This window comes from Argiope bruennichi, chromosome 5 (genome assembly GCF_947563725.1).
Source record: "Argiope bruennichi chromosome 5, qqArgBrue1.1, whole genome shotgun sequence".
Taxonomy (NCBI): Eukaryota; Metazoa; Arthropoda; class Arachnida; order Araneae; family Araneidae; genus Argiope; species Argiope bruennichi.
Genome location: NC_079155.1, coordinates 104,748,758 through 104,763,232, shown reverse-complemented (window position 1 = coordinate 104,763,232; position 14,475 = coordinate 104,748,758). Strand labels below are relative to the sequence as shown.

Genomic DNA, 14,475 nt, shown 5'->3' with positions numbered 1-14,475 from the left:
AGTAGAAACAAAAATAGAATCCCACGCAGCATCATGCTCACAAGACTAACGCAACTACGGTTGCCATCGCGATACGCGTTGCCATACGCTGTGTTGTAATGATTATTGTGGTTGGTTTGTTATACTTGTTAAGTAGTGAAATTAGCTGGGCTAAATCAGTCTATTGTTGAAATTGGGGACTCAGTCAAAGTTTTATTTCTTGATTCCTTCGAAAATGGAGGGTAACTGAGAACAGGCGACCACTGATAACGTATTTAAAGATCATAAACATAAATACGAAATATTACACAAGGATTGTTCAAATGGAAAGGTACGAAATGACACTGTGGGTATAATTGAAGACTTTATTCAAAGTATACACCATAGGCCCAAGCACGACGATCCCATTGATTAACGAATCGAAGGATTCCTTGTTCCCAGAATTCCTGCGGCCGTGACGAGACCTAGTCCTTCACAGCGTCCTTGAGTTCGTCGTCCGAGTTGAAGCGCTTCCCTTTCAGATATTTTTTCAGGGGACCAAACACATGAATCGCAGGGTGACATGTCCGGACTGTAGGACGGATGGTCGAGCTGCTCCCATTTGAACTTGTCCTGTTCCGCGTATGTGACCCTGGAGACGTGTAGAATCGCGTTATCATGGAGCAGAACCACACCCTCCGTGAGTAGCCCCGGTCTTTTGTTCTTGATGGATCTGCGTAGTCTTTTGGAGTGTCTCACAGTACATATCGGAGTTAACGGTTCTTCTGTGCTCTGCATATGCACTGCCACATCATTTGGACGGCGCTCTTTATGAAGAGCCTCTACTCTATCCTGCGCATGCGGGCGTACGCGCTTGCTCTGATCTACGCCGGAGACTCCAATCGCATCTCTAGATGTCTCGCTGCGTTCTCCCATAGCGGCATAGGCAAATATTTTAACGGTTGAAAATTTACATTTGAATACCCCTATGGTATATGATATAACATTTGAACACCCCTTGTATATCAATTCGAAACTAGCATAGAGGTTATGAACTAAGAGGATTGTCAATATAAGTTCTTTCCCGTAGAAAGCTTACCATAGAGTAGTGTTTTACAGATCTCTTGAAAATAGGATTGGTGATAGGCGACGTTTAATGACATATCTAGGGGCCATAAGCTTTCATATAAAGAAAAAAAATGACGAAATCGGACCAATAGGGGGATGTTGACGGGGGCTTTTGCCAATTATTTTAAATGGATAGACTGCTTACTCTAACAATTAGCCTTTAGAGCGGAAATCAGCATGGGGCAAATGAGAAACAGACTTCAAACTAACTGAATAAAGAGATTAATAATAAAACCACGTATATTTTTTATAATATATCTTAACTATTTATTAAAAAAACAATTTTTTTCACTATATAACGAGTAATCAATTTATGTGACGCTAAACCGTATGGCAAACATATCTACGCATATCATCTAATTAAACCCACATTTTACACTGATCTGTGACATCATACACATAAGTAATATCTATTGCACTTGCAGAATACCCCAAGAATTTGAAAATTAAATCCTTGGGGTACTCGATTGATTTCAAGCAATCATGAATTGATTGATGATTGGAAAGTTGTGGACTGATACGATTTAAATAATAAGGAAATTGAAATGTTTTAATTTCATTATACATTTTAAAAACCATTTTCGACCGACTGAAACAAAAATTTAACAAAGAACTACAATTTAACATACATGCGAATGTACAGATAACACATGATCAACTCTTTAACAGATTTAATTCCAAATTTGACACAGATATTTACATTTCATATCCTTAAACTATTTACCAAATCTTATTTTTTTAATTATTTAAATTTTGTAATTAATTTCACAATGAGACTGCTAAACAAACAGACATGTGCACATATTTCGTTCAAAATTTGACAGAAATCTACAAATTTGATGTAAAGATCACAAGCCAAATTTCATCTATCTAGCTCAAGACTTTGAATTATCGGATTCAATGACGAATAAACACATGTTTTTGCAATTCTTTCTTTGTATATTCTGTATATAGGAAATAAAAACTATCGCTATAAACAAATAAGAGCTATGATTATGAACATCTTTTATTAAAAAATATGCAGTAACACATTCCACAAAGTGGCAAGCTGAATACATTTACGAAAGAGATGCCAATTAAGAAAATTCATCATTAGAGACAAATACTGTCACCAGTAATAACTAAATTGTTTTCGTAAACTAATTTATTTTATCTAAAAATATTTATTAAACGAAATAGTACAGCTTATTGATAAACGTGAAGTAAATAATATGCTAATCATCAGATATCATTAAGATTACATCCAAAATACCAAAATGCTCTCGGAAAACGAACGTGAATTAAATGCTGTTTTTGCAACATAGATGCAAGGCTCATTCCATGGGGTCTACACAAATACGCGTGTGTATAGCTAACTAGAAAGACAAAGCACATCAAATTCGCTGACATTTTCTGTTGCGCGCGCTTTTATCAGCACATCTTCTGAAGATTTTTATCAACAGATGGGATCAAAGGGTTGAGTCGTGGTGGGAAATGCCGAATAAAAGAGAACCCACACTCTTGCTGATGGTTCTTGGGGTATTTGCTGATGCTTCAATTATTTGGAACAAAATAGATTACTCGAGATAGAAGCGATTCTGCGATGGCCGCGCTCATGAATGGATGGAAGACTTAATAAATTAATATTCTCATCGCTTAACTCTTAAACCAAAATTGTAACTATGAATAGTGAATTCTAGCCGCCTTTGTCGACCAAGCAGTTCACCGGGAATAATCATTTCCAACCAAATCTCTTATACATAATTTTCATTTTGTTCTTGATTCCGGCAAAAAAATGTCTTGGAAGAATCAAACAGTGATAGTTACTACAGTCTTGTTATTTTAATCGTCTTGCATTTATTTTGTATATTGGGTAAATTAACATATTAACCCTCCAGCTCTTATCCCGTGATTTTCGCGGGTTGACAATCAGTCCATTTTCTATAACATACCACCTTTTCCCGCAGTTTATAATTTTTTTTTTATCACAGATTTTTATTATATCATATTATTATAGCGTAACATAAAGTATCAGTTCACTTTTTTTTTGAAAAATATTTTAACTTATTTGCAAACAAAGCATCTAAATAGTGAATTTAAAAAATTACGCAGTCAAAAGGTTAAGCGCCACATCAGTTCATCGACGGCTGACGAGCTTTCTGCTCGGGTCACGTCAGTGACTAACAACACAAAATTATACTAATAAATTAATGATGAGCCTAAATTTTCCTTAAACTATTCTAATGTATTTCATTAAAACACGGTAAACATTTTATCAATAAGATGAATCTAAACATAGAAAACATCGTTGCAGACCTCGGAGCAAACAGAAAGGGAGGCAATATCGGCATGCCTTTTAACGTGTAAAATTATGTGCTAACAAAATCAAGTCTCTTATTTTCATTAAATTGCCCTATTATTCTATCTTCTAATTGCCTTTCACTATAATGCCATTCGGCTTTCTTATTCCTCCTGTAACTTGGAGGTTATTTTTCTTTAGATTTCAACAACAAAAGAAAAACACGTAATTAATTATTTGATGAAATAATGAAAATGGTTTGAAACGCACTGGAATTATAAAATTATTGTTGAAAATTGCACAAGAAAAATTTGCACAACTAAACTGGTACCATTAAAAAGTTTAAATTTTAAAACAGTGTAAAAAGTCAATTTTAAGCAGTAATAGTTTCGGAAGTTATCGCGGGAAAATACTAAAATCTCGCTGCATTTTTAAAATGAAATTCTTTCAAAACATATTTGAATTAAATTTGGAACTCTAGATCAAACGGTCACCCCTGTAGAGGCCAATATATGCATTAATTCTCTAGAAATTCTTTGAGGGCGACTTGGATCTAATCAATTTAATTCTTGTGCATATAATTAGGCCCAAATAATTTTGAACAATTCTACAAAGTTAGATACAATTATACTTCTCGCATTACAATATTAAATGCAATTGTAATGCGAGTCTACGGTTGCAAGTAAAAATTAATGTATTTTTATACAAATCTATACATTATGTTCAATTTTGATGAAATTCGGCATTTACACTGCAAGAGAATAGCAAAATCATTGCCAACTTTTCAAATGTCAAAAATCAAAATACGTTATTTAAAATTAAGCAAGTTTCTACTGTTTAACAGCTGGATTTATTGAAAATCTGACAAAAATGAATTATGCATCATCTTAAAAATCAGAAAATTAACTTTTCAACAATACCAATTTCACTTAAACTTAATTTATAAAAATAATCTATAGAATGCATTAATTGATATGATAAAATTCGAAGTAATTTCATTGTTTCATCGAAACAATAAATCACCTGCTGTTGCCACAGAAAAATTAAAATAATGATTACTTTCTTTAGAAATTAGGTCCCAAAAATGATTTTCACTCCCGCTTTCATTTCATAGTATTTGCACTTTCCAATTTGCACGCGCAGTAATTTTTAGTAGGCAGGTTCAATTAAGTTCGTATTACTTTAATTTTATCAAATAACAAGTTGAAATTTTAAATGAATTCTATATTAATAATTTAATAGCTAAATAAGCCATTATTCCGGATGAATAAACTGATCACTAAAGACGTTTAATAGCACATACTTAATTTCAAAACTACATGGCGATATGATTCAATGTTTCAACAGTATAATATAATTCATTTCCACAATAACCGCTAACAATCTAATCTCGAAATATTTTACAGAAAAAAAGAAATTCTCAATTCAATGGATATTCGTGACCTTTTCTAGACTTTCATGTCGAAAATCGAACATTTTATCGATCAAGATATTCTGATACATATTCATGAAACTCAAATGCGGATTAATTTAAAATGATTCGATATAAATTCAACAGTCACGAGAAGATATATTCTCAGAAAAATCGATTTCAAATGTTATTAAATGGAAAAAAAGTTCTGGCAATAAATCTGTATTATTGGCGGCTCCGTTCCTATTTATTATATTAAATACCAAAGTGAAACGGATATTGAATCGCCTTCAGATTCTTTTTTACTTGAAACTGATCCCAAGAAATTACAAGCAATATATCATCATCTTAAAAACAATTCATATCAAATTCTATATCCAACAAATCATTCTGAATAGAGATTGTGATTCACGCAGAAGGTTTTTTAGGTGAACTTTAGTTAAACGCGGAAACAATGACATCAATTCATGTAATGTTTTAGTCACATGACAAACGTAAATACGCATTATCAAACATCTAACTATTGTGTATTTGACAAGTTATACAAGATGCGCAATAAATTGTTTTGGTTTAGTTATATCAACGTCCCGTTTTTAAAGCAATGAGCAACGTCCCGTTTTTAAAGCAAAGTTTTGAGACGGACCTCGAAATTTCTGATCCGCGGTCAGATATCGAGGCCGAAACTCGCGCTGGCACTCCCCTCCTTACATCTCCCCACTACACCAGCGAGAGGACATTTGGCCCCGAGGGATTTAATGTGCACAAAACCCCTCTAACACGGAGGTTCTTCTGTGGAATCGGGCCTTGAACTTGGAACCAATCTGTTCCGAATCCAAAACCTTCCCACCATGCCACCGTGGTCCGCTGTGCTGGCATAGAAAATAAAAACAAGCTATCATCAAAACAAGCGATTTTGATTCGCAATGTTATAACGCTAGAGAAACAGAATAGCAGCGTTTTAATCGATTTATATAATGTAAGAAAAAAATATTACTCTCGTGCCAGAATTTTGTCTTTCATATCAGAAAGAGTCAGGATTATTAGTTATATTAACGTCCCGTTATAAAGCAATGCCAGGGTTATTTTGGGACGAACCTCGTCATTTTGAACCGCGGTTAGATGACGAGGACGAAACCTGAGCTGGCACCCCCCTCTCCACACCACACCAGCGGGAGGACATTTGGCCTTGACGGATTTAACGTGCAACAGACCCCCTTACACGATGGTTCTTCGGTGGAATCGGGTCTCGAACCTGAAACCCTACGCCTCACGAGCCGAGACCTTAATATATTCATCATCTGAATGCAGAAATCGAGAAAATTTCAGATACTTCAAATGGATGCGATTTATTTAAATTGTTTCAATCAAACAACCGTTTCTGTAGTTTCTACATTTTTCTGATATTTGCTTGCGTTTTATCTTTTGAAAATAACACGAAGGGAAAAAAAATCGAAACTTTTTAACTCTTAATTTTTTTTATTGTTACATTTCCAAAAATTATGAAGGAAAAAAAATTCTACATATCTTATGGTCAAACAAAACAGCAACTGAAATAAATAACTGAATAAACTTAATAGTCGTAATAGTAAATAATGAACAAAATACAACTAATAAAATCATTCACAAATTATTTATTTCGAGAAGTTTCGATATACAATTAAAATTCCAGATTTGCTAATTTATCAGTCATACAGACGATAATTATAAACCTTCTCCGATGTAAATAATCGCAATCGATTTGAATCGTTGTAACGGAGAAATCTAACAATTTAAAATTATAAATAAACAGCGTGTCAAAACAATCTCACATACAGAGAATATAATAGCAAGGGAAATGTTTTATTCATTTCGCACCTTCAATGAAAATGCCCGCAAAAATGCATAATTTTTATTCCTAGAAGAACTTCAATTTATTTGCGTAGGTTATTTTTGTTCCAAATGCAAACATACTTCTTCCCGCATTCATTTTCTGCGTCACCAAGTCTAAAAAACATCAACTTACAAACGCAATCGTTTCTTAGATTCAAAAAAAAAAAAAAAAAAAAATCGGAAAGAAAAAAATTATTAAAAGATTTTTTAAATAATATGTGGCAACAAAAATAAGATTGCGACTTTTAATACTCATTCAAATAAGCGAAGAATAAACAAACTTATAAAGAAAAAAATTTTCCAACTACCCTCTAGCAAAATAAAATCATTTTTTTCCTTTTGTATTGAATAAAACATCAATTCAAAAAAAAAAAAAAACCCTCAAAAATAGAGTTTAGTGATTTCTTCCACAGTCTATTAAAATAAAATCTTCAGAAATGTTTATTTTTTTTATTTTGAAATTACATATTTTTTTTTATATGTATACAAAAAGGTGCCTTTCACAAAAGTTATTTTTTTTCCTGAACTCGGTTTTTATTTAAAATTGATCAACAAAATACATACGATTTTTATAAAATAACAAATTTAAAGTGGCTTTAGATTTAAAATAATTCAAGTAATCGTTTTGTTCTAAGTAATTGTTTAAGAATTGAAGAATCATATTTACATTGTGTAATTATAAATTTATATTTAAATAGCTAAACCTAATAAGAATCTAGCAATAATTGTTTGGAACATAAGGATAAAAATTATAAACAAAAAAAAAAAGTCTTATAGTATGTTTTAAAAATAATTTTGCACAATACCAATATTTAACATCATTTATAAAAGCAGCAGTAGTAAACAATTTCAAAATAACTTTATCAATACAATTATTTTTGTACTTTATGCAACAATTGGATATATTTTCACAAGTACCAGTTTATGAAATAGAAATTCTTAATCTTGATATGCATGGCAGGAAAGCGATGCAATATTAACAGCAGTTTAAAAGTTCTGAAAATGATTGCAAAATCTTTTAAAACAGATAGTAAAAGAAAAAATATATATATAATTTAACAACAGTGGATAATTTGTGTGATAAAGCTTTAAATCAAACAATTTAGTTTGATTTCACGGTTCTCCTTCAATAGAAATAAATGTCAAATATATAATGAAATGCACGGACGAATTTCGCAACATTTTATGTTTTGTCAATATAGATTGTAAAGATCAATACATTTGTTATTTGACTAGATTGTTTTACTATTTAAATTTATTGGCTTCTTTACCATATTTATAATGTAAATTTTAATATAAAGCGAGAATCTCAATTAATGTTTGCATATAGGAAATGTTTGAAAAAAAATCCATATCATCTTTGAAATAATGTTTAGAATAAATTCCACAATAATAAATAGTGTAGAATAAATTCCACACTTTACATTTTATAAATCACTAGCTAGTACCCGGCGCGTTGCTACCGCAGATGATATAATTTTGGAGATATGATTTGAAATAGCTGTCTTGTTTAATTAGGAATAATAAAAAGTGATATTTATTTTCTTATCGATAGTAAATACATTCACTGAAATTGAATGATATATAAAAGGAGAAGTATAAATAATATTTATTCTATTTTTTTTTTACTTTATTATTTATGTATACGTCAGAGTTAGACATTTTTTTTTTTTTTTTCCGTCTTCAGCAAAAACAAATTTCTTGGCTGTCAGACTCGTGAGCATCCAACGTACAAATGGCCATGTGAAAAGCATGGCTTTTCTAGGTTCATAGCAATAAGTTCGCAAAGTTTTTCTCGTCATCGGATGAATGGTTCGGTAGCGCATTAAGTTACGAACAAACAAAAGTTCATTTCTGTATATTAGATATAATAAATGCACGATGCTTATAACTTTTGCGCAAGTGCAAGCAATAAGTTGACAAATTTATATCGTAATCGGATGAACGGTATGGCAGCGCATAAAATACGAACAAAAATTCCTTTTTATATATTAAATTATACAGGACCAATACAAATTATTGATTCACGTTAGGTTAATAATTAAAATTTTGAAACGACGTTTCATATGAAAATCGAATTCAAATAAAAAAAAAAAAATACGCTAAAATAGTTAAATTCATACAATTTTTATTCACTTTAAGTAATCTAAGAATAAAATTCAATATTCACATCTTGGTTTATTGATTAAAAATATCTTTAACTTAAAAATTAAAGAGTGAAAATTTAATATTTGAAATTTTAGAAGACTCAACACCTGTAAATCTAAATAACCAGTATGGTATGGTTTACTTGCGCAACTTAAAAATTATATGCAACAACATTAATGTATATATATCAATTAGGAAACAAAAATATTAAAACATTTCAATAAAAGCCTTTTATACAACGTTTATTTGAGAATGATAGTACTTATTCAAATAAAATATATTTCAAATCAGTTTAAAAGAATTTTGTTACCCTAGGTAGAAAATTTGATATTAAAATGTTTCAATGAAAATATTTCCGACATTTTACTATCAATTTGGCATTTTTATGTTACTTATTTTAGAATATTTTTAAAAAATAAACATACAGCTTTGAAAATATATTGAGTATATTTGAAGGAACAGCATTTCAATACGAGATAACTATATGCTAAACATATTTATATTTCCGGCACAAAAATATTTCCCTACCTATTTTAATTAAATCTATAAAAAATAATCCAAAGTCGATAAAATCAAACAAAATATATTCATTGCCACTATAGTATATTGCTAGCAAAATTACGTAATATTTTTGATAAACAAATAATATTTCTAAAAATAAAAAACATAAAACAAGGAATTAATTTGAAACAACATTCGCAAAAATGTTTTAAATTTGAAACGTTTTCGAATGTTACGCTTTTTTTTTTTTTTTTTTAACCATATCGATTTTCTACCACCGATCAAAATACACAAATCTAAGGTTAACAACGTTAGGAAAAAAGGAATTTACAACCGAGCCTTTTATTGTAATAAATTTTAAAAATGTTTCAAGTTTAAATGCTTCAAGGTCTATCTTTAGTCGGGATACATAACTAATTCCTAAATTTAAGAATACTTAAATTTAATTCCGTGATTAATAAATGAAACTGAAATCAATGATTTGCGAATCACAAGTTTTTAATTAGAAATTTACCTCTTGAAGTATTGTTTTTACTTCATAAAATCTTATATACCGATAGAAAGTTAATACGATGATTGGGAAATCAATAAGTAATTTCTTATTAAGGAATGTAAAATTCTTACCGACTGAGTCGAATGTTGATAAAAAAACATTCCTAATCGATCAGACGGTTGAATACTTGGTACAATATATTATTGCTAGGAAGATATTTGCTCTTCTCTGATGTAGTTACGCTTAAAAATCAGAATGTAAACAATTTCATTATATAAATCAGTTTTATCAGAAAGTTTAACTTATTTTTACTCAAGTTTAAATAGGTAGCAATTGAGCTTATTACTATGAAACTATTTTTCAATGACATATTAATTGTTTCTAATAGAAAAATTGAAAGAAAAAAATTGATTTTGTAAGCGCATTTATAATATTAGCCTGTTTTAACTTTTGAAGTTAACTATTAACATTGTTCTGCCTTTAAATAAGATGCAAGCTAAAACATTTAAACGAAACTTTGCAGTTAAAATTGACAAAAATGTTAGGCTTAGTTAAGAATTAATTTTTACATTTCAAATAATTTTATTCATTTGCATTATTTATTCATTTTGTTTCATTGTTACTGAGTATCAAATTAACGTAATTTGAAAATCTTTACAAAAAAATTTACGATTCATTTATGATTCCAAAACAAAATAAGACATTCATTTATTACGGTTTTATGATATTCAAGATTTGAATGAATGTGAGAAAATTACTGAAACTAAGCTTTTTGTTATCATTTTTGTTATTTATAGACAGTACATGTCATTGGACAATTTTACACCGACGTTTTAACACCGAAATTCACTATGTTTCTTTTAAGTGTTTTTCTGTGTGTTTATTACTGTATGGATTACTTAAAATTTTTATGGCGATGCAATTCAAAACATCACAGTCTTTTAAAACGAACCGCATATTAACTACGTTTGTAATAAAAAGAAATACTTTGCAGCGCTTAACAAAATTATGTCGAATACTGATAATTTGTCAGATAAATAATAATAAATTCTGCAAAAATTATCAAAAACATTGGATTCACTTTTCTCCATGGGTTAAATATTAATAAATTTAAAAGAAATTAACCATATTTTTGAAAATAAAAACGGAAAAAGAAACTTTAATTGCCGTATATCGTTATTGATATAAAGAAGTATTAATTTAAAATACGTATATTATACAAAGCATAGATTACATTATAAAATGATTAGATTATAAACGATAAGATTATAAAATGAAAAGCGAATAACGAAATATAATACAAATCATAACCATTATGTTTAAGGAAAATTAATCAACAATGAAATATATCGTCTTCATATAATTAAAACAATATATTTTAATCCTGAACTTTCAATTATAGTAAAACGATTGATTGCGGTATAAAAAGACAATTTATCAATTTAGCTGGATTTTTTAAAAGCAGTATTAAGAAAATTTGCTCCTAAATTAAAATCGCAAATGTGTTTTGAAAATCAACGAAATATTCAGTTTTTCCTTCTGAAAAAGTCTGATGAATTTGATTTTAAATAAAGAAAAAGTCGTGGAAGTTACAAATACAAATAAAATAAACAGTCTACATATATTTGCGATAGTCAAATTGCCTTAAATTCTGCAGTCAACCAATTACATATTTTTGAAGATTAAGAAAAAGAATATTTGAGAAATATATCGATCAAGGCGAATGTTGAAGTAAATCTATTAGTCATATCGTGTATGATTTAGAGTCTTCGCGCGAAAATAAACTCTGAACAAATTATTCAAAACATTGTTTAATTAAAAATAGTCTTCATTGTAAAAATCTGATAAAATAGCCATTAATATACTGATACCTGAAATTAAATAATTCAGAAAAACCAATAATTAAGAGAAATGTTCAGTTATTTTGACAGATCCGAATACAAACTACAGTCTCTTTTATAGGAACAAAAATTAAAATAAAAAAGATAAAATATTTTACTCAAATTTCTCGTTTTGAAAATATATTTTAAACTGTTTCGACGCTGAAGGAACCAAAAGTAAAATATCTTTTCACCGATATCGACCTAGCGAAATAGTTGAGCGCATTCTTTTCCAAGCTAGTTGTGTTCTCCAGTATTTCGACTAACGACATTCAGAATTGCTTACTTGCTGGTTATAGAGAGATTCTTATATGTCTTTTAAGCGCTGTTAATTTGAATAATTCACTTAATACGCTCTAAATCACAAATTCTGGTTCAAAATTACGACGATATAAAGTAACTATCTCACAAATAATAGTTCGAACTAATTGACTCATAAATATTCGATCCACAACTACTCATTAAGTAACACAAAAAATAAAATACATAGCATAGCACTTAGAAAGACAAATAGTAGCCTATTGTAGAACTTGATTTGATGTATTCGCTAGCTAGGAAATTAGTTCTGTTTACTGATCTAAAGTTAATAAATAAAATTTTCGTGGGGAAATAACAAGTTAGGATTGATACAAAATAAATAAGCTTATTTGTTAGAAGAAGAATACGAAAGTCGTTCTATACTAAGAGATTAATTTTGAAACAGCATTCAAAACAAATCCTGATAACAGTCAATATCAATATTGGGAAATTTCTATCTTAAAGACAATAGGAAAAATTTTGAATCAACCAACAAATACTTTTTGGATCGATATATTTATAGTTATTTCCGAAATTTCTAAATATTCTTTTGAGCAGTAACAGAAAACATGAGCAAAAATTGGCCAATTAGGATGCAAATTTTATGAAATCTAAAGCATTCCTTATTAATTAGTTGGTTTTATCGGTGTAACTTATATTTCTCATGATAATTCTTGAAAAAATATTTCAACCAAGCACTAAAACGATAATAACGTATAAATAACTATTTGAATGTGAACAGTACAAACGGAAATGGCAACAAAAATTATTCCTTCCTACAAATAACTATTAAATATACTTTTTGTCGAGCAAAACTGGAAAAGAATAAAGCTGTCTAGAATTCATTCTATTACGAAATCCAATATAAGCTCAAGATTTATCAATTTCAAAAAAGATTATGGTTTAAGAAATTCAAAGGAGTATATCTTCTTAAATTTGCCATTTTAGCCTTCAAAGGAGAATATATTCTTAAACTTGCCTTCTTCGAATAAGTACTGAATTCTAATACCGAAAAATGTCGAAAAACGGTGAAAATTTACGTCCTTTTTTTCAGATAAAAAAAGAATTAAATTGATAATTGTAAGATTAGTTTCTATTACAAGAAATTTTCGAATTTTTCCAAAAGATTATAGCAAATCGAAAAGAGAATTTTAATTTTACTATTTTAATTCATTTTAATAACCCTTAAATTATCTACATTAATTATTCAAGTAAATATTACTATATTTTTTATCTGTCTTCGTCATAGCTAAAAATTAAAGCAGTTTCAATACTTAGCAAAAATTTCATAGAAATTTTACCGATATCTGCTAAATTACACAAAATATTGTAAATAAAAAGAAAATGATACCTTGAAATGTATCCTCCAGTTGAGGTATAATAATCATGTCAGGCTTGATCATCAGTTAAACGGCCTGACAATCGTAAAAAATTTAAAAAAAAAATTCTCAGCAAATCCCACCACTGAAGTCGTGTTCGATTATTGCAAAAATCTTCCACCGATTATTTTCCTTCATTCAAAATCAATTTGTTACGTAGAATAGTATCCCATGAGCTATAAGCACAAGTCACGAACGTCATATTTGAAATCTCACACAATCGTCTATTAGCTTTTCTGTTTATTTACATGAAACGAAGTGGCTGGCCTGTCAGCAGCGGCTGACGCTCTCTGAACATGGAGGCTTGCCCCACTGCTACTGTTTAGGATCGAACGAAAACCAGCCGAGGCCAATAGGTTGTGCTAGCGCAGCGCCTCACTTTCCACTGCCACAGTTCGCTCGGTTCTGCTGGCATCACTGAACGAAATGTTAGTAGAGGATTCCGCCGGTAGGAAAATTTCGGATTGCCAAGGGTTGCCAATTCGGGATCATCGCGCCAAAAATAAGAAAATCGAACCGCCAAGAGCTTGGCGAAGTTTTAAACCGTCGGGTTTCGCTTATTTTTTAAAATCTCAAGTTTAATGACGGCTCGCGTGGAATTCTATTTCTGAATATACCCTGCTCGTGCTTTTAATTTTTTGCTTATTTCTGAAAAATAAGTACTGTATATTTAAATATTAAAAACGGTTTTGAATAATTAAACAAGTTTCTAATTACATATTTTAATTAAAGATAGGGGCAAAAAATATGAGATAGAATCTCAATATTGTTCCTTTATATGTGAATGTAGAAGTTTTTTTCAGAAATCTTTCATTTCTTGCAAATAAAATCCAATGGCCAAAATTTATCTTTTTACAGAAGTACAAGCAAAAACATGAATACATTATGTTGAAATATGTACATATTTCTCAAATATGTTCTTCGGAAGTATATTGTACGAGAATTAAGCATATTAAATAATACTATGTTCAATAATAATGTTCAAAAAGTAGTTAATATATGAGTAGAGCCATAATTTTTTCAAATCATGGAATTCATTCACAATGCACAGTGATTGATCACCAAAAGTATGACAGTCATTCATATGTAGATACCATTACAGCACTTTTCATTAAATTTTTGACACACGATTT

At 29.8% G+C, this 14,475-nt stretch overlaps 1 protein-coding gene across 1 annotated transcript in view; it reads right to left on the bottom strand.

Annotated features, from left to right (window-relative positions):
• Positions 1–13,745, bottom strand: part of LOC129968627 (myb-like protein AA) — a 336,959-nt gene extending 323,214 nt beyond the window's left edge. Inside the window, exon 1 of the mRNA XM_056082719.1 lies at positions 13,315–13,745. The gene's annotated coding sequence lies outside the window, so the exon portion shown is untranslated. The remainder of the gene's footprint in view (positions 1–13,314) is intronic.
• Positions 13,746–14,475: the final 730 nt, after the last annotated feature.